Here is a 21,315-nt window from a genome sequence, read left to right on the forward strand (position 1 = left end):
ACACCAGCAGGTAGATTTTAACGTTAGGATTGGTTGATTTCCAGTGTTAAGACTTGGGAACTTTCTTTTCTTCGTTATTCTTTCAACAGATGTCCTGTTGTTCCCCTTTGGGGTATTTTTTTTCACAAGGTCAGTTTTAGGGGGAATTTGGAGGAAAGAGAAGTTACCAAGACCACTCCTTTGAATGTTTGTGCTGTAATGTTAAAATCCCAGATGACACTGCCAAGTTGCCTGGGTGCCTGCTGGCTTAGCAAAGAGCCACAGGACTGCACACAGGCAACAGTCATAAATGACACAACCAAAAAGTGATTGCTGCTTGTTTGAGAAAAATATGCACAGGATATGCCAAAAAGACTCCTACACTGGATGTTTTTCTGAATGAATTTCTTGTAAGTTCTGTCACATGAAACTAATGTAATACTAGGAATCCCTATTATACGAGGACCTCATTCCAAATGCATCTACCACATTGCCTTTGCCGCTGGCTGGTCGAAACACACAACTCTGCAATTGCATAATTATGACATCATATTATAAAGTTTCAGTGCTTGTTTTAGCTTGGTTCCAGCACGGCTTTTAATTAATAGATTTGAGAATCTTTCTTTCAAATATAGCTCAATACAAAAACTAATGCAATTAGAATAACCAAAAAAAACCCAAAATACAAAAGATTCATAGCTGTTTGCAGCCACCCCAAACACTGCAATGGCTGTCCACTGTATTTAGGTTGAAAACTAAACCCCTAACCTGGCTCATCACACCCCACCTTCAAAGTCATCTCGTAGCATCTGCCCCCTTTCCCACTAAGCTCTGGCCACAGTGGTCTTTTTCCTTTTTCTTAACTATGGCAAAATAATTCTCATAGCACTATGTTTCCTCTATGCCTACAATGTCCATCCCCTTAATCTTAACATGATTGGATCAGCTTTGTTTTCAGGTGGATTAAAAGTAACTGACTGAGCAAAAATCAATCACATGAAATAGCAAATTAAAATTAACATATTTTTTAATTTGGTACTCTTGGTTAGGAAAGACTGGCCTTTGTTTACCTCCAATATTTGGAAGGGAAGTTTCAAATGTATTCCTGATAGAGGGGTTGTAAATGTCCAGGTGCAAGCTAGTGTCAAAGTAAAAGAATGAACCAGACTTCTTTATTGGCTGCAACTCAAAATCTACGGGGCTCTAACACCAACTTGCTTGTCTGTCCTAACTACTGTGTCTTAGGGGAATGATGGTACTTATTCTCTCCATTTCTTTTATTTCAAATAGTGCAACATTATTAATGCCATACATATAGCATTAACTCATGGCATGATTATTTACATAAGCCCTGTTAGAGCAGTCAGGCATTAAGATGTCCCCTAATGATCCCAGTCTTTTGGTATACACTTGTATAATCTCTTCCCCTGAGTGCAGGCTGGACGTACTGACTGGCTTCTAATGAACAGAATATGGCAAATGTGATGAGATGTCACTTCTGAGATTAGATTAAAACAAAACCTGTGACTTCCATCTCTCACTTTCTCCCTCTTGGAACCCTTGCTTAACTCCTAGCCTGCCAACAGCCATATAAATAAACTTGGATGTGGATCTTCTGAGGCCTGCAACAGCCATGTGAATTTAGCAGACCCTCCCCTAATTGAGGTTCAAGATAACTACAGCCTTGGCTGACACCCTGATTATAGCCTTCTGAGGTACCCTGAGCCAGAGGACCCAGCTAAGTCACACTCAGATCCATAACCCACAGAAACTCTTAGTTAATAAATTTATGTTGGGTGGGGGTGATTTGTTACACAGCAGTAGCTTAGCTAACTAATAAATTGTTTACAACCCAGACCACAAACTTGACATATTATTTTCTTTTTGTTAGGATTATAATGAAAGGAAGTTTTCGCTCCCTTAAGTATGAGGATGAAATCTTAGGTTGCATAGGTATGGAGGATTTTCAGAACTAGAAATAATTAAGCAGGATTTTTCCCCAAAGGGAATGATAAGTATATTTGGTACATCAATCATGAAGCCACTCATAATTTATATAGCGTTTTAAAATCTAACTGGTGTTTTCACATTCATAGTCATTTACTGGTCTTTAAAAGGTTTTAAGTATTATTATTACCTCCATTTTACAGATAAGGAGACTGAGACTCAGCAGATTTTACAACTTCCATGAAGGCAAGGACCCTCAGTCTGTTCACCACTCTTCCCCAATGCCTAGTTCTGTGTCTAGCCCTGTAAACACTCAATACATATTTATTTAGTGGCTGCCTCCTACAACAATGTTATCCATAAAGATGGTGCCTTTAAATTCCCCAACTGATGCATACGTCAATCAATCTCTCTATATACTTACACAAATATGTATTATTGGAAACAGTATATGTGTTTCCCAAACAACACAGATACCTCTGAAAGCTCACTATAGTTCTAAAGACAATAACGAGATCATTCCCGAATTTAACCCTATTTTCATACAGTTCTACACTGCCAAGGACAGAGACCTAGAGCTCTTTTATGAGCTAAGAACCCTTTCTTAGTAAATCAAATCTCTTCCCTCACATATCATTTCTTATAATCTCCCAGGATGAGACTGGAGACAATAGGCCTTTCTAAGAGCCACCAAAGGAAGTCAACAGCTGGCTCAGATCCCCTCATCGCCCACAACACTGCCGTCCCTCCCCTGCCAGGCCTGGCCTCTTTCCTCCCATAAACATGGCAAGTAGGAAGTAATAGGTCTTGTCAAAGGTCACTATAAAATAACCTCAGGAGATGTTAGATAGAGGTGTCCACAGAAATGCAACAACGTGCTGACAAGGAAACAGGAGGTAAGGGGATTTTGATTAGGTTTATACAAGACTTAAATTCCTTTTCTTTTCAAAGTTTCACACTCAAGCAATCGTTCAGTCTTCAACCACACGCCAGAAGCTTCTCCATATTACCTAATAAAAAATATTTTTTCACAAAAGATACTTGGAGCCATTAAATAATCAATTGGTCTCCATTTTTAAGAAGATAAGAAAATCATTAGGTATGATTACTCTTGGAATTGTATGATTACAAATAGAGGAACTGCAATATATCATGTGTAGAATAATAAATTAATACCAGTCATCTACCCATTTGGCAAATATTGAAGAAGTATCTGTGATGTGCCAGCACTACATGTTGGGAAAGGGGTGATGAACCAAACATGCATGATCCTTGACATTTCATAATTTAGATTCTAGTGGCACATATGGATTTTAAATTTTTAAAGATTAAGTTAAAAATCATATGAAGTGATATAAATTTGAAAATTGAAAGTGCTAATGAAGGGAAAGTTCAGGATAGCAGGAACATTTAACAGGGAGACTGAATTTAGGTTAGGGATACAGTGAAAAGCAGGAATGATCTATACAGAAGGGACAGCATATGCAAAGTCCCTGCAGCTCCTAAGGCTTGGTGATTTCAAGGACCTGAGATTCCAGTGTGGTTGGGGTACATTGAGTGAGGAGCTGTGTGTTCAGAGATGAGGCTGGCCTATCTAATGCCAAAGACTGTGATCCTCACTCTTTTCATGTCTGTAGCCCAAAGTCTTTTCCCTGAATGCCAGACTCCGCATCCCACTGGACTACTGGACATCTTCTCACACATAACTTGCCCCATATGAGCTCCTCATCTCCTCTACTAAACCTGTTCCATCAGCCATCTTCCCCAATTCAGTTGATGACAACTCTATCCTCCCAGTGTCTCACATTAAAACCTAAGCATCCTCTGACTTCTTTCTTACCCTCATACCCAGTCTGTCAGTATGTCCTTTTGGCTTTACCTTCAAAATAAGCCAAACTCTTCCTTACTGCCTCTCCCACAATCACCCACTCCAGGCCATCACCTTTCTTATCTCCTAACAGGTCTCTTTTGCCACCCTCATTCATAACATAGTCCGCAAGCCCCTACATGATGTAGCCACCCACTACCTCCCACTCCTTCCTCACTGCCTCCGTGTCTGCTTTCTTGCAGCTCCTGAAACACACCAGGGTCTTTGTACTAGCAGCTCCCTTTGCCTGAAAGCTCTTTCTCTGGGTCTGCAGGAATTGCTATCTCACTTCAGCAGCTCTCTGCTCATATCACCCTCTCAGAAAGGTCTTCCCTGACTCCTCCATCTGAAAGATGAAAGAGCATGCTGCCTCTACATACCCAGCTTCATCTTTCTTTTTGACACTTACTGCTCAATGAAACGTTATATATTTACCTCTTTGTATAGAGATTTTGTCTTTTGGTTCACTGTCATAACCTTAGAACCTAGAAGAGTTCTAGCAGAAGAGAGCAAAGGCACACATTTAATGATGCTCTTTGTTGGGCTATCACATGACCATCTCCAGAAGTCATTCTGTAATAAAATTACAAGCTCCTAAGAAATATATTGAGTTACTAGTAAATTACTAAGATTGAGGCTCTGGAGAAGTAAGAAAAGGAGCGAGAAGTCAGGCTAGAAAGAAGAGGGAAGGAGGGTAGGTGGTAGACAGGTCAGTGTCTAGTGGAGGAGGGCAGCCCTGAGTGCCTGTGACAGGCACTGTGGTGGGACAGAATGTTCTAGAGCAGTGGTTCTCAACCTTCCTAATGCCGCGACCCTTTAATACAGTTCCTCATGTTGTGGTGACTCCCAATTTCATTGTTACAAATTGAACATAATTAAAGCATAGTGATTAATCACAAAAAAAATATGTAATTATATATGTGTTTTCTGATGGTCTTAGGCGACCCCTGTGAAAGGGTCATTCGACCCCCAAAGGGGTCGCGACCCACAGGTTGAGAACCACTGTTCTAGAGAAACAGGGACAGAAATAAAAGGAATAAAAGAAGTGTGAGAGTGACCAAGACAAATTTAGTCTCTTTCCCAATTTTGCCTATGCTCAACTCCAAAGGAAGGTGGTTTTTTGTTTTTTCATCCAGCATGAGGGGAAAGAGATTAAGGTCTTCAGAGTATATATTTATTTTGCCAAAAGATTGGTCATGTGTTTTTTTTTAATAACCATAAAAAAATTCACAGCAAACTTAAATGTCAAACAATAAGCGGTGGGAAAGAAATTATGATATAGCAACTCAATGGAATATGACGCATAATCATAGTTTGGAAAACTATGTAGCAACATGAAAACATGTCTGTGGTGTAGTTAAGTAAAGGAAGTAGAATTTTAAAATGTGTCTCTTGCCGAGCCGACACTCAGTAGTTGAGCATCAACCTATGAACCAGGAGGTTATGGTTTGATTCCTGGTCAGGGCACATGCCAGGGTTGTGGGCTTGATCCCCAGTGGGCGTGCAGGAAGCAACCGATCAATGATTCTCTCTCATCATTGATGCTTCTCTCTCACCTGCTCTCACTTCCTCTCTGAAATCAATAAAAATATATTTTTTAAATGTGTCGCTGCTCTGATTAAAGCCATTTAAAAATTATGTTCACCTCTAGACAAGGAATGGAAGGGCATGTGAACATGGAAAACCAAAGATTCCTTAGGGTTGTGAGGTTTTCTGGGATTTAGTCATCCAACCTCATTTTTTTTATTTCTGAAATATTATTACAATAGTTTTTAAGCTGCAGGGACATCCATCAATATACCAAGTCTCCATAGGCAGATTCGCCCAGAACACTCACCAGACATCCAACATCTTATGCTGGTAATAGGAAATTCATGATAAAGAACAGTGTCCAAGTACCCCGTAATCAATTCACTCAGGATTAATTAACCATCTACCTATCATGTGTAAGGGACTATATGCTAGATTCTATGAGGGAAATCAAAACTGAGCAAGCATCCACTCTTGCTGTTATGGAGCTTACAATCCAGGAGAGGGAATTTATGACAAACATAAAAATAAGCTCAACAGAAGATAATTTTTTTAAAACCTTAAGAAGAGTCTTAACAAAGCACTAAGGAATTTATTTCTCATTCAGTTTTTGGTTTGGGAGATTATGTTTCCAGAGGCAGAAGGTGAGGAGATAGAAGAGAAGAGAGTGCTGGGTGAGGACAGAAGTTCCAGGGAAGAGGGGAGTCTGAACATGGTGGAGAGACACTCAACACAAACAAGAGTTAATTATGGATCTGGCTTGAATGTGGGGTAAAACTATAGGGATGCTAGCTTCAGTTGGCCTAGAGGCCTTAAAGAGATGCTAGAAGAGGCTCTTGAGCAGGGAAATGAAATGTTCAGAGCCATAAAGTTGAAAGATTTATTTTGTAGCCAAGATGGAAAGAGTTGAGCTTGGGGACCAGACAAAGCTGGTTCCAAATTCCAACTTCTCCATTTACTGGTTTTGTCACAGTCATTGACTTGCCCTTTAACTTCTATGCCTCACTTTCCTTATCTATAAAAAGGAATAATTTCATCTCCTTGGTAATTTTGTTATGAAGGTGTCATGGTAGATCAAGAGAGTAGATATTGGTCAAGACTCAATAAAGACTCAATAAATAATCATGTTACCCTTAACTTTCACTTCATAGAAGGAACTACTTGAGAAGGAGACAGGGGAAAAGGACAAAACGAATAAGACATTACTCAAGTGGGGGGTCTACAAAACTTGACAATGACATGCTCATGATGGCCAAGGGAAAAGGCAAAGTCCATGATTATCATGAGGGTTCAAGCTGGGGGCAGAGAAGATGATGGAAGCTCCCACTGAAATGAGTGTGTCATAAGGAGAAATGGTATGAGGATGTTAATATTTGAACAATTTAAAAATTAAGGAACAGCAGCAGTCCATCTAGGAGGAAATGGTCAGAGAAAATTGGAAGTCATGGCTCATAGCCTGGGAGAGAGATATGGGCTAGAGACACATATGACATATGTGGTATGATTTTCAGTAGTTGCCTATTCCTATTACAAGGTCTATAATACACCTACTAACTTTGTTTACTGTTCATCTTGATACATGGAGAGAAGTTGCTGCGCTAAAAATATCCCATTTGGCATATATTCTAACTAAATTTAGCATCCCACATTTCCCCCCATGATACATATTTTTAATAGCTTTATTGAGATATAATTTACATATCATACAATTCACCACTTAAAATGTACAATTCAATGGCCTTAGGATATCTACAGATTTGTGTAAACATCACCACTATCAATTTTAGAACATTTTCATCATTCCAAGAAGAAACCACATATCCCTTAGTTGTCACCCCCAACCCCCAGTCCCACCCTCAGGTTTAGGCAACCACTAATCTACCATCTGTCTCCATGGATACGCCTATTCTGGACCTTCCATATAAATGGAATCATATAAGATGTGGTTCTTTGTGTCTGGCTTTTTTCTTAGCACAATATTTTGAAAGTTCATGCATATTGTATCATGTATTATATCATGTAAGTACTTCATTTATTTTTATGACCAAATGGTATTCCAATATATGGACATACCACATTTTGTTTATCTATTCATCAGTTGATAAACTTTGGGATGTTTCCACATTTTGGTTATTATGACTAACCCTGCTATGAACATTTATGTACAAGTTTTTATGTGGACATATGTTTTCATTTCTCTAGGTTGTATACCTAAAAGTGGAATTGCTGGATCATAAGTTTATGTTTAACTGTTTGAGGAACTGCCAAACTGCTTTTCAATCCCACCAGCAATGTATGAGAATTCCAATTTCTCCACATCTTCATCAACATGTGTTATTGCCTGTCTTTTTTATTATAGACATCCTAGTGGATGTGAAGTGGTATCTCACCATGGTTTTGATTTGCTTTTCCTGATAGCTAGAGATGCTGAACACATTTTCATGTGCTTCTTAGCCATTTGCGTACCCTCTTTGGAGAATTCTCTATGCAGATCCTTTACCCATTTTTTGTCTTTTCATTATAATATGTTTTTAAAGCACAGAACTTTTTCTTCTGTGTTTTCATTGTGCAAAATAGAGGTATAAATGTTCATCAACAACTAGAAAATCAGAATTTTTTTCTTCCTGCATTGAAACATGTATATTCAACTTGGTATGTGTGTTCTGTTATGGGAACTGGTGGCTTTTGTCCTTGTCAGTAAATATTAGCACATCAAGACAATGATTGTTAAGCCTGGCAGAGTGACAAACTACAGTTGTATATAAGTCTTTGTTCTCAAGGTTAAAAGTTGGTGTTGCCCTTTTGGCATTGCTCTTTCACAAACCCTAGGGACAAATTCAAGGCCAAACCAAGGTCAATGCCCACATTAGCAAATTCATTAATCAGTGCAATATGTATACATCTGTTTTAAAGTGCAGCCTTTTTTTTTTCTTTCTGTGTTTTGCTGGCTTTGTTTATTCCTGGTAATGTGTGGGTCCACATGTCTGAAGATTAATTCCAAGTTTTTCTGGGGTTCCATCTACTTGGAAACTTATTTTTAAGATGGTTTAAAAAATGTCTGGTTATAATCTACATCACTCCCAATCGGTCAGCTCCCATGGGGTCCCTCTACTACTTGCGCTGGGTACTTTCTTCTTGCTGGGCATACCTACTGTTATGGGTTGTTATGGGTTGATCCGACCCAAAATCTCCAGTGTTTTAGAAAGGGACCTAATTTGGAGATAACGTCTTTCTTTAGGTAGTCAAGTTAAATTGAGATCTTTATAGTGGGTCCTAATCCATTATGACCGGTATACCTATAAAAAGGAGAAATTTGGACACATAAGGAAGACCATTTGAAGAGACAGGGATGACAGCCATCTCCAAGCCTTCTGGAACAGCCCTCAGAAGGATGCAAGCCTGCCAACACCTTGATCTTGGACTTCTAGCCTCCAGAACTGGGAGAGAATAAATTTCTGTTGTTTCAGCCGCCCAGTTCGTGGTAATTTGTTACAGCCCTAGGGAACTAACACACCTGGCCATGCACACCTGAGTGCCAGAGCTATGGTGGCCTGGCAGGTGGATGCCTCTCTCTCTGGAGAGTCTCTTCTGTGACAGAAATTATAAAAACTGCACTGCCTTGCAATGCAGTGACTGCACTACAGTTTTTAGTTATAGTTGCTCTTAGAGTTTTTGTTCATAGTTATTTTCTGTTCTCTTCCAAGGACTCAGACACAAGATTACAGGGCCTTGGGCCAGAAACCCTTCCCTCCTCTACCACCACAAAGAACAACCTGGGCTTCATTGCTGGGTCAGGCTTATCCTGCCTGGCTCCCTCTTCCCTTCGAGTGAGTACAACTCCTCTCCCTTTCCTTCACCTTCCAGTTAATCAATCCCCTAGTCATATGGATTCTATCTCTTAGATGGCTTTTGGATCTGGCACCATCGTAGCCCAAGCCACTATCACCTCTTGCCTGGACAACCACACTAACCCCTAACTGAGCTTTCTGCCTTCAGCCTTGCACCCCTCACCTTCCCGCAACATTCCACTGTAATGACTTATTTAGTGTCACTTCTCCCAGCAAGTTCTGTGAGGAGAGGAGCTGAGGAGTCTGTTTTTGATCATGTATCCCTAGTACCTGGCACATAATATGTGTTCAGTAAATGTCTGATGAAGGGAGAGAGGGAGGGAGGGAGGAAGGGAGGAAGAAAGGAAGTGGGGTTTATATTCCCTTACATAAACTGCAAGGCTATGTTTTTTCATTGATCTCAGTTGAGCAGATCCTTGTACTGAAAAGGCAATCAGTCAACACAAATAGAGATGTCAAATGATGTGTTTTTCAAATGAAATGATACAGCTTTCTAAACATATGGCCCATCGAGATCCAAACCCGTCTTCAGAAAAGGGTCATTCAGATCGGTGTGCCTAGCTGTTGTCTCCCCTGAATTATCCTGCACGTCAGAATCACATCACAACCCCCACCTCTCTGCCAGGCCTAAAATACAAAAGCCCTCTCTAGATTTCTGCTCCTCCCATTAAGGCATGACAGCTGCCACACCTAACTTTGAACAAGTGGTCCATACATTCTATTTCTCCATCTGGGGAATGCCTACGAGCAAACCTTATCCCTCCTTTTAAAAAAAAAGAAAAAAGAGCTAAAATACACCTAACATAAAATTGTCCATGTTAACCATGTTTAAGTGGATAGTTCAGTGGTATTAAGTATCTTCACCCTGTTATGCAACCAATCTCCAGAATTTCTATTTTTAAAAATAAGCATTAAATGACTAAAACTATGTAAAGGAATACAAGGCTTCCTAAAGAGACTTCCTAAAATATGTACTAAATTAAAAAAAAAAGACAAAGCATCCTTTTACTGCCTGCCTTTTAAAGATGCTATAGTTTTTGTGCTTTAGGGGGGAAGGGTAAAAATGAACCATGGGTTAAGTGGTGAACCAGTCTGTCTTAAGAATGTCCCTTCCAAAGGGCATGCCAAGTAATTACATGTAATTTTTTTCCTCCCTGGTTTTTGTGAGTGCTTCTGAGCCAATGCTGCCTCCATCCAATGGGCAGACATCACTGTTTTGTTTTCTTAGTGTTTTGAATGGTTGGAGATTAGCATGGGTATTTAGCAAAAAGTACAATTTCAAATTACACACTGCTTCATGGTGCCAAAACACTGCACACATCGTCTGATGACGTCCACCAGCTCGGGACTAAGAATGGTGGTTGTTAGTCATCTGGCTTTGCAAAGCTGGGAGATGAAATCGTAAACAGTGTGTGCTTAGACAGGCCTTATTAGAAAAGAAAAGTGTCTAAAACATGGACTCAGATTTTTTTAAAACTTGTAATATCTTTTAATTGACAATGTGTGTATTTAAATCAATATGACAAATAGATTTGCTCAAAAGGAGGAACATTTTATCTATGGGCATTCTCAAAAAAATGGTAAGCACATTTACAAGTATATATTCTAGTAACATTCTGGTCTTCATTGGCCAAGGTTTTTATTTATGTGCAAGCTTAACCACCATAACCACATATATATGTGGATATTAAAATTGCTTTAACTTTAACATAATGCTTACAAAAGGATCCAAAGTAATCCCTCCCTGGCACTGGCCAAAGACTGCATGTTTAATCCTGGCTTTTATCTCATCCACTGAAGACATAGAGGTGCAGATAGGAACTGAAAATGGCTAAGTCCAACCCTAATCATCATTAGGAGAAAACAAAAACCAAATTCTCAAAAGCAGATGGCTCAGGCCCAGTGTGAAGACAGTACATTGGTATAACAAAAGCCAAAGTATTTTATTAAAGATAATTCAGGAGCTAGAACTAGAATTTATCTTGCTCAGTGAATGAATACCTAAAACCCCTTTACTTTGAAAAGAGTTGAAAAAGTTAAATCTTTAACTTCATTGTCACAAAGTCCTCTAACAGTCGATCACAAAGTTGCCTGAGAGAAAAGTTTCCCTACATTCTACCAAAAACACAGGTTTGTAACAGATGTCTCATGTAACATTTAGGACAGATCCCAGATTAAGAGGTTGATATACCCATATGTATTTGTTAATCAATCCAAGTACATGAAGCCTAAAACTGGGACCCAAGAATTATTAGCAGAGAAACAATTTAAATGCAAATAATGCATGCATGGAAAATCATCAGAAAGCATGCTACTTATAAATTCCAGGCAAATGCAATAATAAACACAATTGGAAAATTCCCACCTGGCAGCCACCCAGAGTAGTGCTTATAATAAATGTGAGCTCTTTTTTCACACTGACCACCCTTCTTATTAACAAACATGATGCCTACCTAGCCTTGTCAACCCCTCAGCTTCTCCATCTATAAAATGGGACTTAAAGCTGCATCATAATAAATGGAGGGTAAATTCTTCTAATAAATGACATTACAGAAAGCACAAATAGCATCTCAAAATGTAAAGAAATGTGCAGTTTTGTACCTAAACATGGTTTTAAGTCATGTTGAAAAACACATGGTCAGATAGACATGCACTTGGGAACAGACTGCTGTGATAAGGAGAGAGGTTCCGGGTGAAATGACTCATGAATGCGGGAATGCAGAGGCTCTCAGCAGCATAAAGTCACAAGGACCTTCTCCGAGGTCTCCTCCCCTCCACAAGCAATGCTGTTTGTTGACTTCAAAAGACAATAGGTGGACAATTTGGAAATCATTATTTCTTTACATATATGACTATTTTTATCCTTTAGTGAATGCACAGCTGGTTTATTGTTAAAAATAATTAAAGAAAAACATTCTGGTGTGCATTGAGAAATATTGATTCTTCTACTATTTTAAGGGATGTCAAATAGAATGAACACCTTAAGTCTAGGGGGCTCTAACTAACATCTTGATATGAGCAAAGGGCAAGTTTGTCCGGTGCAATGACACAAAGCTTATTAAAAGCTTAGAGGGAAGAAACACAAGGGAATCCAAATGTCTCCAATGGAGTAAGATTTCCCTCCAAAAACAGCTAAAGGCAAATAGTATTTGGGGCAAAAACAGCAAACTAGCAACATAACTGAAATGTGTCAATCTTGACCATTTACAAAATGGAGGGTTTCTAAGAGGCTATGTGCAAAGCAAACCATAAGTTAAGATTTTTGAGGGGAGGGGGGAGCAAACCACTTAAAACATCCATATTTGAAACTTACACAAAACTGAGCTCATGTGAGGTACAAAGAACTACCTTCTTAATTAAGCAATCTGTACATTTTAATTTGTATTAATATTTTCTTAAATGTGTTTTGTAGTATGCTGCACATCTATAACAACCATTTACTGCCCTTGAACTCTGAATGCAATACTGCAATCCCTTTCCAAATAGAATCAGAGTAGAAGATTCCTTAGAGATCAATTAGAATTGCAGTTCTCAACCCTAGCTACACTTTAGAAACACTTTTAAAAAATACAGAGACCGAGAGCTCTACCCCAATTAAATCACAAGGGGGTGTAGATATCCCCCTCTTGTGATTTAGTTTTTAAAATAAACTCTACAGGTAGTTCTACTGGGCAGCTAAGATTAAGAACCACTGATACAGAATAGACATATTTGCATTGCCTGATACCATAGTCACTGGCTACAAGTGGCCACGGAGCACTTGAAATGTGACTAGTCTGAATTGTGTAGTAATTGCAAAATGCACACCAGATTTCAAAGATTTGGTACCCCCAAAAAATCATAAAGCATCTCATCAGCATTTTTAATATTGATTATGTTGAAATGATAATATTTCATACATACTGGGTTAAATAAAAAGTGTTACTAAAGTTAACTTCTGTTTCTTTTCACCTTTTTAATGTGGCTACTAGAACATTTAAAATTACATATGCAGCTGGCATATGTGGTTCCCACTATTAAACAGTGCTGGTCAAGACCAAAATTCTTATTACAAATGAAGAAACTGAGGCAGAAAAGCATACTGAGTTCAAGGCAGCACTCTGGGGATCCCCTCTTCCGGTCTTAGGCTTCTTCTCCTGTTGCCATAGCCCACTTTGTTGCAGAGCTGGGCATGGCGGAGCCCCTGATGCCATCAATCCGATTTTTAACCTTTCTCTCTTTGTCTTGCTATTTTTTCTTCTAAGATTTGATATTAAAATCTATTTCCCTTATGGAAAAACATCCCCTCTCCACTGTGCACATATTTTTGATTTGTTATTGTAGGATTACTCATGAAAGCAGAGTAACAAGAATGGGTGTCAAAAAATAAATCTAGAAAAACATTAACATAAAGAAAATGCAGAGAAGGGATGGAAAGGATTATTAAGGCTTTTAAGATGTAGATGGTCAAGTTCTGGCCTGTGAATGTTTTACCATGTTGTAGCTTAATAAGTAACCCTGGCATTCTAAGAGCCATCTTCAGCACATTATCAGCCTCTCTGCGGAATTTAGAAGTTTGAACCTATAATATTATCTTTTCTCCCAGAAGGGCTGTTTTTCTGGACAGTGTTGTCATTACAGTGAGGCAAATCAGGCTCTTCATGATGGAGCACCACGTCCCACCTAGGTACCCTGGCGGAAATGGACTTTGGTCTCAATACCTTCTACCCTCTGGTGATCAGATTAGTAACTGATCATTTAGAAGCCAAACAGCATCACTGCTTACTTAAAGAAGAAAATATTGTTTTGATAAAGTAAAATGGCCCTACCAGATCTGGAAAATAAAGACAAAATGTATTTCTTCTAACAACCAGCTAATTCAAAAAAACAACAACAAAGATTTTTTTTGTTGCATGTGGCTTCCCCTCCTTGGGAAGCCAGCAGAGAGCGACTTGCATAAAACTGGCTGAAATGTGTTATATTTGAGAAATCATGCAACACAGGGCTCCTCAGTGCAATAAAAGAAGAAAAAAGACCTGAATTCTGATATAAAGCCTTCATGCAAAGAGCTGGAAAGAAAACCTACCAGCCAGGCCAAACCACACATACAGTAGATGCATTCAAGATTTCTATTGAGATATTCTTGCTCCCCATCCTAAATATGGCATAACCTAAATGTCATCTTAAATCAAATGTTTGGTGCTCTGGAGCCCCCTATGTTGCATGCATGATTTCTATTAGCTATGATTAGTCAGGTTTTGCCAGTCAAACCACAAAGAGCATACTTCCAGACTCAACTCACTTCTCATGTAGTAATATTCACCTCTAAACCCTCTCATTCCTATACACCAACCTGGGAAGATAATAAGTTACAGATGGATCCTGAGCAGAAGTACATCTGCCAGAGTGAAAACACTTGTTGCTCTATTCAACTAAAACAAAGATTATTGATTTTAACTTTAAATAATTTTTCAGATCTCTTCCTCAAAGATGATAAAGAAAAGATGAGAAGTAAAAAAAAGTTACTGCCTTATTCGGAAATGATCTTTTAGAGTATTTTTAGTTCTGCCTGGTTTTAGTCTCAAATGAAATCTGGATGGTATAGTTTTAACAGGTCATGTCTAATAATAATGGTGAAGAAGAAGAATGACCCTCAAATAAGGAAGCCGATATTAGAAAAATTAACATCACAGATATGTAAGAATAAACAGAATAGAGACTATAATTTATATGGTTAGGGCATTTATTCAAAATATCTGATTTTTAAAATTGTCTTTGAAAGGTTAGTGATCAAAGGCTTGAAAAGAGCAGGGATCCAAAGCCATGGGCTGGCTGTGTTTTATTCGTGACAAGGGCATTTATAGTGGCCTGGCTCATGGAAAGAAAACCTGACCAACCTGAAGGCAGAGACTGGGCTTCTAGGCTCCATTCTGTTCTTTAGTTCTGGGCCTTGGGTGAACCAGTGAATGCCACCAGGCCTTAGGTTCTGTTCTTCAGAGTGAAGAGGTTGGTTTATGAGTGAAAAGACCTCCCCCAGCTCCAGCTCTAGCTCTACATATGCCACAAGCCTTTCTATCACACCATCAGAATGCCTAGGCCGAAAGGAACTCTTACTCTCTAAAATTAGTTCAAGACAAACACCAACATAGTAGTTTTCAATCCTTGTTAATTTTAGGGTAGAGATTAGAAATGTAAACCTTGAGGAAAGAGAAGCAAGCAATGAAAATATGTATTTTTAAAGTGTGAAATGAACTTTAATCTATTTCTCAGAAAAGATAATTGGGTAATAGAGTGAGCATGGAGGAAAGAAATGAAATGTCAGCGTAACATCTTATACATTCAGGAATTTATCCTAAACTTACAAGTTTTATTTTGAAAGTTCCAGAGTCTCAAAAGAGCATCAGGTTTTTGCTCTTGTTTCTGAAACAGTGTTACCATAATCTAGAAACTTGTAAAAGTATTCTACCTCTGTCTGTCTCTCTCTCTCTCCCAACAAAGCAATACTAATGGATCATCAAAAAACACCAATTGCCCATTTTTTCCCTAATCCAAAATGTAAGAACTCTTTAGTGAAAACATTAACCATGATGTCATTTTTAAAGTGCCAGCATTTCTTTTTAAAGTAATGCTGCAATATAGCTTATTTAGTGTATGAATAGCAACACAAAAAAGTTCTTTAAGTCTGCTTAGCATATCTTAAGGTGCTTCTTTCTCACACTTAAATATTTGAGGCTATTGTCCCCACACACACATTTATTACCTTATCTCAGTTGTATAATTTTCTCAAATAGGATTCAAAGAAATAGCCCTAGATTTGAATTTTTAAACACTAATTTATAAAAGCATTGGTTGATTCCCATAATACAGCTGGTAGTCAAGCTGGACAAGATAATGAATTGACTGAGATCATTGTTCCATCTTCATCCAAGAAAACTGTCTCTAAAAAAAGATCTTAAATTGCTGTAGAAATCCAATTTGTAAGAAGCAAAAGAAGCATATAGATGGGAAACACCAGCATGATCACATTAATTTTGTGACTAACAGCAATGCTTTGAAGTGAAGAAGAAGAAAAAAAGAAAAGATGACAAAAATAATCAGTCCACTCAAATCCCTAATTTTAATTTAACAACACAACCAGAAGAAAACCAACAGCAAATACCAAGTTCACATCTTAGGGATCCAGCCAGCATCACCCCCACAGACACAAAATAATTTTCAACTTAATAAGAAGCAAATGCCAATGCTAGGGAAAGGCTGTAGAACGGTGATACATCATTGCTAAAAAGTAAATTATAATAAGAAATCAGGGGACCAAGAACTTGACTTCAGTACAAATAGCCATGGAAAGTCCATGACTAATTGGTTTTGAACCTGTGGTGTGGAAAACTGACAAGTAGTTATCATGAAAATCTTCAATTCACTGTCATTGAAAAGCTATGAAGGAAAAGTCTCTGGACAAACTACCATTCATTTAACCACCTATTCAAAAAAAGCAGCAATACCACAAAGATACAGAAGTAAAGGCACAGTTTTCACTCTTTTGGTGGAAATGTTCTAACAAACTATCTGCTCATATATAAACTACATGAGGTCACAGCTGACTTCTAATTTCTAGGCAATTTATGGATATCAGCAATTTACATTTAAAAACAGTCGGCTTGAAGATACTATCAATTGAGCAAATGTGTTTACTCTGAGTCAAGTTGGAAAATAAAAATCGCTATATCAGTCAGGATTTCAAAAGAACAGATTTATTTAAGTGCTACAAGCAAAGAAAATGGGAACATTTATAGGGAGGCACAGGTGAGTTCTTTCACTGTTTTCTCAGTTTTAAAACTAAACTAATAGCTGATATTCAGTTGTTAGCACCCTTCTTCCATGGAATACACAGCTAGGTTGGAATGTGGAGAATCTTTTTTTTTGTTTGTTTGCTTTATTTTTAATTTTTAGGCTCCCTTTTTAAGAACTCTTTCCTTATTAAAACTTAAGTACTTATTATAGTGATTCATAAAAGTTCATAGAATAAGGGAATTCTTACCTGATACATAAACATGCTCATAAACATTATTTTACCCAGGAAATAATGGTCTTATTCACACACACACACACACACACACACACACACACACACACCCTTCCACACAAAATGCTACCAAGTCCCAGGAAACTGACAAAAGCAACATTAATATTCAGTGCAAAAGACGAATCCCATTTCTGAATTCCATCTATGAAAAAACAAAGACTGGCTTCATTTAACCAAACTGCAAAGTTCCCTTTCTGCTTAATAAGCATAATAAACAGCATCTTACCATTATCTGTAGAATAAATTCAGCAACGTGTTGCTTCCTGCAGTCACCAAATCAAGGTGTGTTTTTTTCTTCCTTTCTCTCTAGTAACTTCTTTTTTCACCAGCAAGATTAGGAAGAAAATAAATCTGAGTATTTGCCTCAGTATTTCAGACACAAGATTGTGAAACTAGCCCTTAGTAAAAAAGAACAGGTCTGGTATTTTACAATCACTTTTGCAATTCAGAGGTACCTCCTGGACTCTCGTACCTCCTCTCCTCCCTCGTTCTCTACGTTTCTTTTAGTAATGAGACTAATTTTTCCAGTAGCCTTTAACTCCCTAGATTTAACCAACATGGAAAATGTGACTAAAAACTTGTAGAACTGTCTAGCCTCCAACCCTACACAGAATCAACTTTGTTGTAAGTGTTGAAGAACACCTCGCAAGCAGCTACTTGCTCGCTTAGGCTCCTGAACTGCACAGCACAGAACGCCAAATAACAGTGCGCCATCTAGTTAGCAAGCGGCACTCTCCATTCCAGAAGGGGGGACACCTTCAAACCCTGGGAGTTAAGGACTTGTCAGGGTTCAGCTGCTCCGAAGGTCCAATTGTTTATTTAAATAAAAAAGTATATCACTACTGAGATAATCCACATGTAGAGGATATGGGAAAATTTAGGTTATAATGGCACTACAAACTTTTACATCTAACTTTGATTTACAAGATAAAAGCAAGTTTTAAATTAAAAGGGCTTTCTGTTAATAGAGCTTATTATTCTGAAGACGGGAATGATTTTCTTCGAAAGTTGTCCCTGGGTGCATGCCTATTATCTTTGCCTTTCCCCTTCCACTAATGAGCATTTATCTAAAGAGCCTGTTAATCCTCTGATGTGTGCTTCTGGTCAGAGGTAACAGTTTGAATAAAACCACTAATCACTGATCACTAAATCACTGATCATTAATCACACTCTTCAGTGTCCCTGACCCAGGCCATTTTTCCCTTTAGGTCAGTGCATCACAAACAAGAAGTTTAACATTTAGATGCACATGCATTTTGTGAGGGTTATACTATTTCATCTCTAGATGGAAATAAATAATAAATACAGCCCCAAACTTGGGGCAGGATTGTCAATTAGACCCCAGACAGGAGTTTCACAAATGCCTACTCTATAGCATGGCTTTCACTTTGAAGACAGTAGATCTGATTATAACCCAACATGTGTCCTTCAAGAAGACCCCACATACTCAGAATATAAATGTTCCTTTATTTAGCTTTGACCCACTCCAAATCAGAAAGCACCCAAACCCACAGGCCCTTTCATCCAAAACCCTGGTAGTAATTTTTTTATTTCTACTCCACACATACCCCAAGAGTTTTTACTTTTATCCCTTAAGCATGTCACATATAGTTGTTTTTAGTTCTGACTCAATTCAATAACTTAGGTATTTAACTTCCTCTTTAAATATAGAAATGGAAGGTTTAAGAGAAAAAAACACAGCAATTCATTACATGTTACTTTGGGTTCCAGGGCTCATTCCCTCACTTTGGAAATGAAACATTTAATCTTGATCCTTTCAGCTAAATTTGATTTAGTCAGCATCCTCACTACTTCTCTCTTGCACTGAGCAGTTGGAGAAAGGCGCTATGTAAAATTATTTTGTTTGCAATGGGTGTGTTGTTTTCCTAAGTCACCACAGGGACACAGTATTATCATAATGTCTCTAAACACTTCCTGAGATGCCTTTTCGATCAGGGCTGCGCATTTTCGCCCTGGAGAAGAGGGCTCGCTGGTGCCTTTCTTAAATAATAGAAAAGGCCAGATTGTGCCTGTGCTGATCAGGTACCATGCTCCCCTCAGACACCAGAAGCTCTTACCCACACTCCAGGGACAGTGATCGCCCGGGGAAACGCAGTAAAAGGCGGAGGCGGGGCCAGAGTGGTAACGGTGTGGGCGGGAGAGGGGGCGGAGAAGGAGGGTCCAGGAGGAGCGGGCAATAAAGATGCCCAGGGAACTGGCGATTGTACAAGTATGTTGGGGGCTGGGGGTGGAAAGCAGAATTGCTTTGTCAGCATTTCTAAGCCCCCACAACCCTTGAATATCTGAAGCTGTTAATCAAACACTTACTGGCCAGCAGAATGACGTAACGGATGTGCATCCAGCCTTTATTCCTTGACACATGTCAGAGGGAGGGAAAAGTAAAAATCAAACACACTCTGCGGACTCTGACAAAATATACAAGCAGCTCACTCCAGTCCTGGCCTTGAACAAGCGTCAAGTGGGGGTGGCACCCATTCAGGGAAAGTTGGGGAGGGGGATGACAAGGTCTGGGCTTTATCTAGCTCATCCCCCCAACCCCCTCCCAACAAATCTTTGGCAAAGAAGCGGGATACAGCCGGCGGGAGACATCTCCTTGGTTCCTTCACACGTTTTGCCCCTCTAAGAACTTTGTGAAAAGTTTAAGCGGTTCCCCGGAGAATCTGGCGTAGAGGCTCCGCAGCCGTGAACTGCCCCCGCGCCGCGGCAAAAGCGGCAGCTGTCACTTGGGGCAGCGGCGGGGAAGAGGTAGTGATGCCAGCGAGCATGGAACTGAGGGCGGCAGGAGCGGCTGGAGGAGTGAACGCAAGCAGAGCCTGGCCACTCTCGAGACTTCCGCGCCCGGAGCCTCTAAGAGCCAAGTGCCCTCCGAGAGCGACGTCCTCTCCAGGGCCGTGTGCCCACCGGCCGCGGGCAGCCCTGCAGGAGAGGTGGCAGCGGCAGGCTCGGCACCCAGGAGGGAGCGAGCCCCCGCGCACCCGCCTGTCCACCCGCTAGGTGACCCGGCGTCCTCGCCGCGCCCGCTGGAAGTTTGCAAACTTTCTCCGAGGGTTCGACCGCATCGCTGGGAGGTTGGGGACGCGGGGGAAGGTTCCTGGCTCGCCGTCTCCGCTGCCGCCGCCGCTGCCACCGCTTGACCGCACTTCTGGAGGGTTCCGCACCTTGCCAGGTCTCTGGAGGCAAACACACACCCCCGATTCATAACTGTTCCCCGTGTTAGGGAAACACACGCACGCTCCCACACACGCACGCACGCCAGGCGGACACTGCTCACTCCACGTTAGCATCCCTCCAGTCGCATGGCGCCCCGGCCACCAAGACGCGCTCCGGGATGGACAAGACGTGGGGTCTCTGGGCTGGCCTCAGGACACAGGAGAATTCCACAGTCCGTTCACCGGCATTTTGGGCCAGACTTCCCTCTGGTACAAACACAGATCACCCTCTAAAAAAAAAATGCTTCGCATCTTTCCTACTCCTTGCCCTGTGACCTGCCCATTGGACCAAGTAACCTCACGGCTGCTGCCAAGAACCAACCCCTGCAAACAAGTACACTCCCGAGATGGCTCCCTAGGCAAGTGCAACAAAAGTGGCCAAATGCAAAAGCCCCAGAAGTGGCCCAGCCGTATTTTTAGGAACTTACCAAACAAGTGTGGAGAAGGCAAGAGCAGAGCCCGGTTGAAGGGACCACGTTGGACTGAGCAAAGATTACAATACATTCTATTTAGAGTGCATTACATCACCCCCCCGGTGACGTCACGTGGGATTCCTGAACTTCTAAATCATTGCGGTCCGCGGGGGTGGGAGAAGGGGCGGGGCTGGCGCGCTGAGGGGGCGGGCCCCGCCCCTGCCCCGCCCTGACCCCGCCCCAAGGAGCAGACCCTGGTGCACCCGCTGGAGAGCGCGGCGGCAGCGCAAGCAACAGCTTGCAGAGCCCAGCGCCTGTGACAGGGCTCCCTGACATTAGTGGTGTGAGTCAGCTTGGAAACAATCCTCAGGGTTTCAGACAGGACCACGGAGGGGCCTGGTAGCATTTGAAAGGGGTGGGGGTGGGGGTCGGGGAGAGG

General features: G+C 40.4%; 1 protein-coding gene across 1 annotated transcript in view; it reads right to left on the reverse strand.

Moving 5' to 3' along the window:
• Window positions 1-20,937, reverse strand: part of CREB5 (cAMP responsive element binding protein 5) — a 381,586-nt gene extending 360,649 nt beyond the window's left edge. Inside the window, exon 1 of the mRNA XM_023753829.1 lies at window positions 20,892-20,937. The gene's annotated coding sequence lies outside the window, so the exon portion shown is untranslated. The remainder of the gene's footprint in view (window positions 1-20,891) is intronic.
• Between the last annotated feature and the right edge of the window lie 378 nt (window positions 20,938-21,315).

Source organism: Myotis lucifugus, unplaced genomic scaffold (assembly GCF_000147115.1).
Source record: "Myotis lucifugus unplaced genomic scaffold, Myoluc2.0 scaffold_52, whole genome shotgun sequence".
NCBI classification, from domain to species: domain Eukaryota; kingdom Metazoa; phylum Chordata; class Mammalia; order Chiroptera; family Vespertilionidae; genus Myotis; species Myotis lucifugus.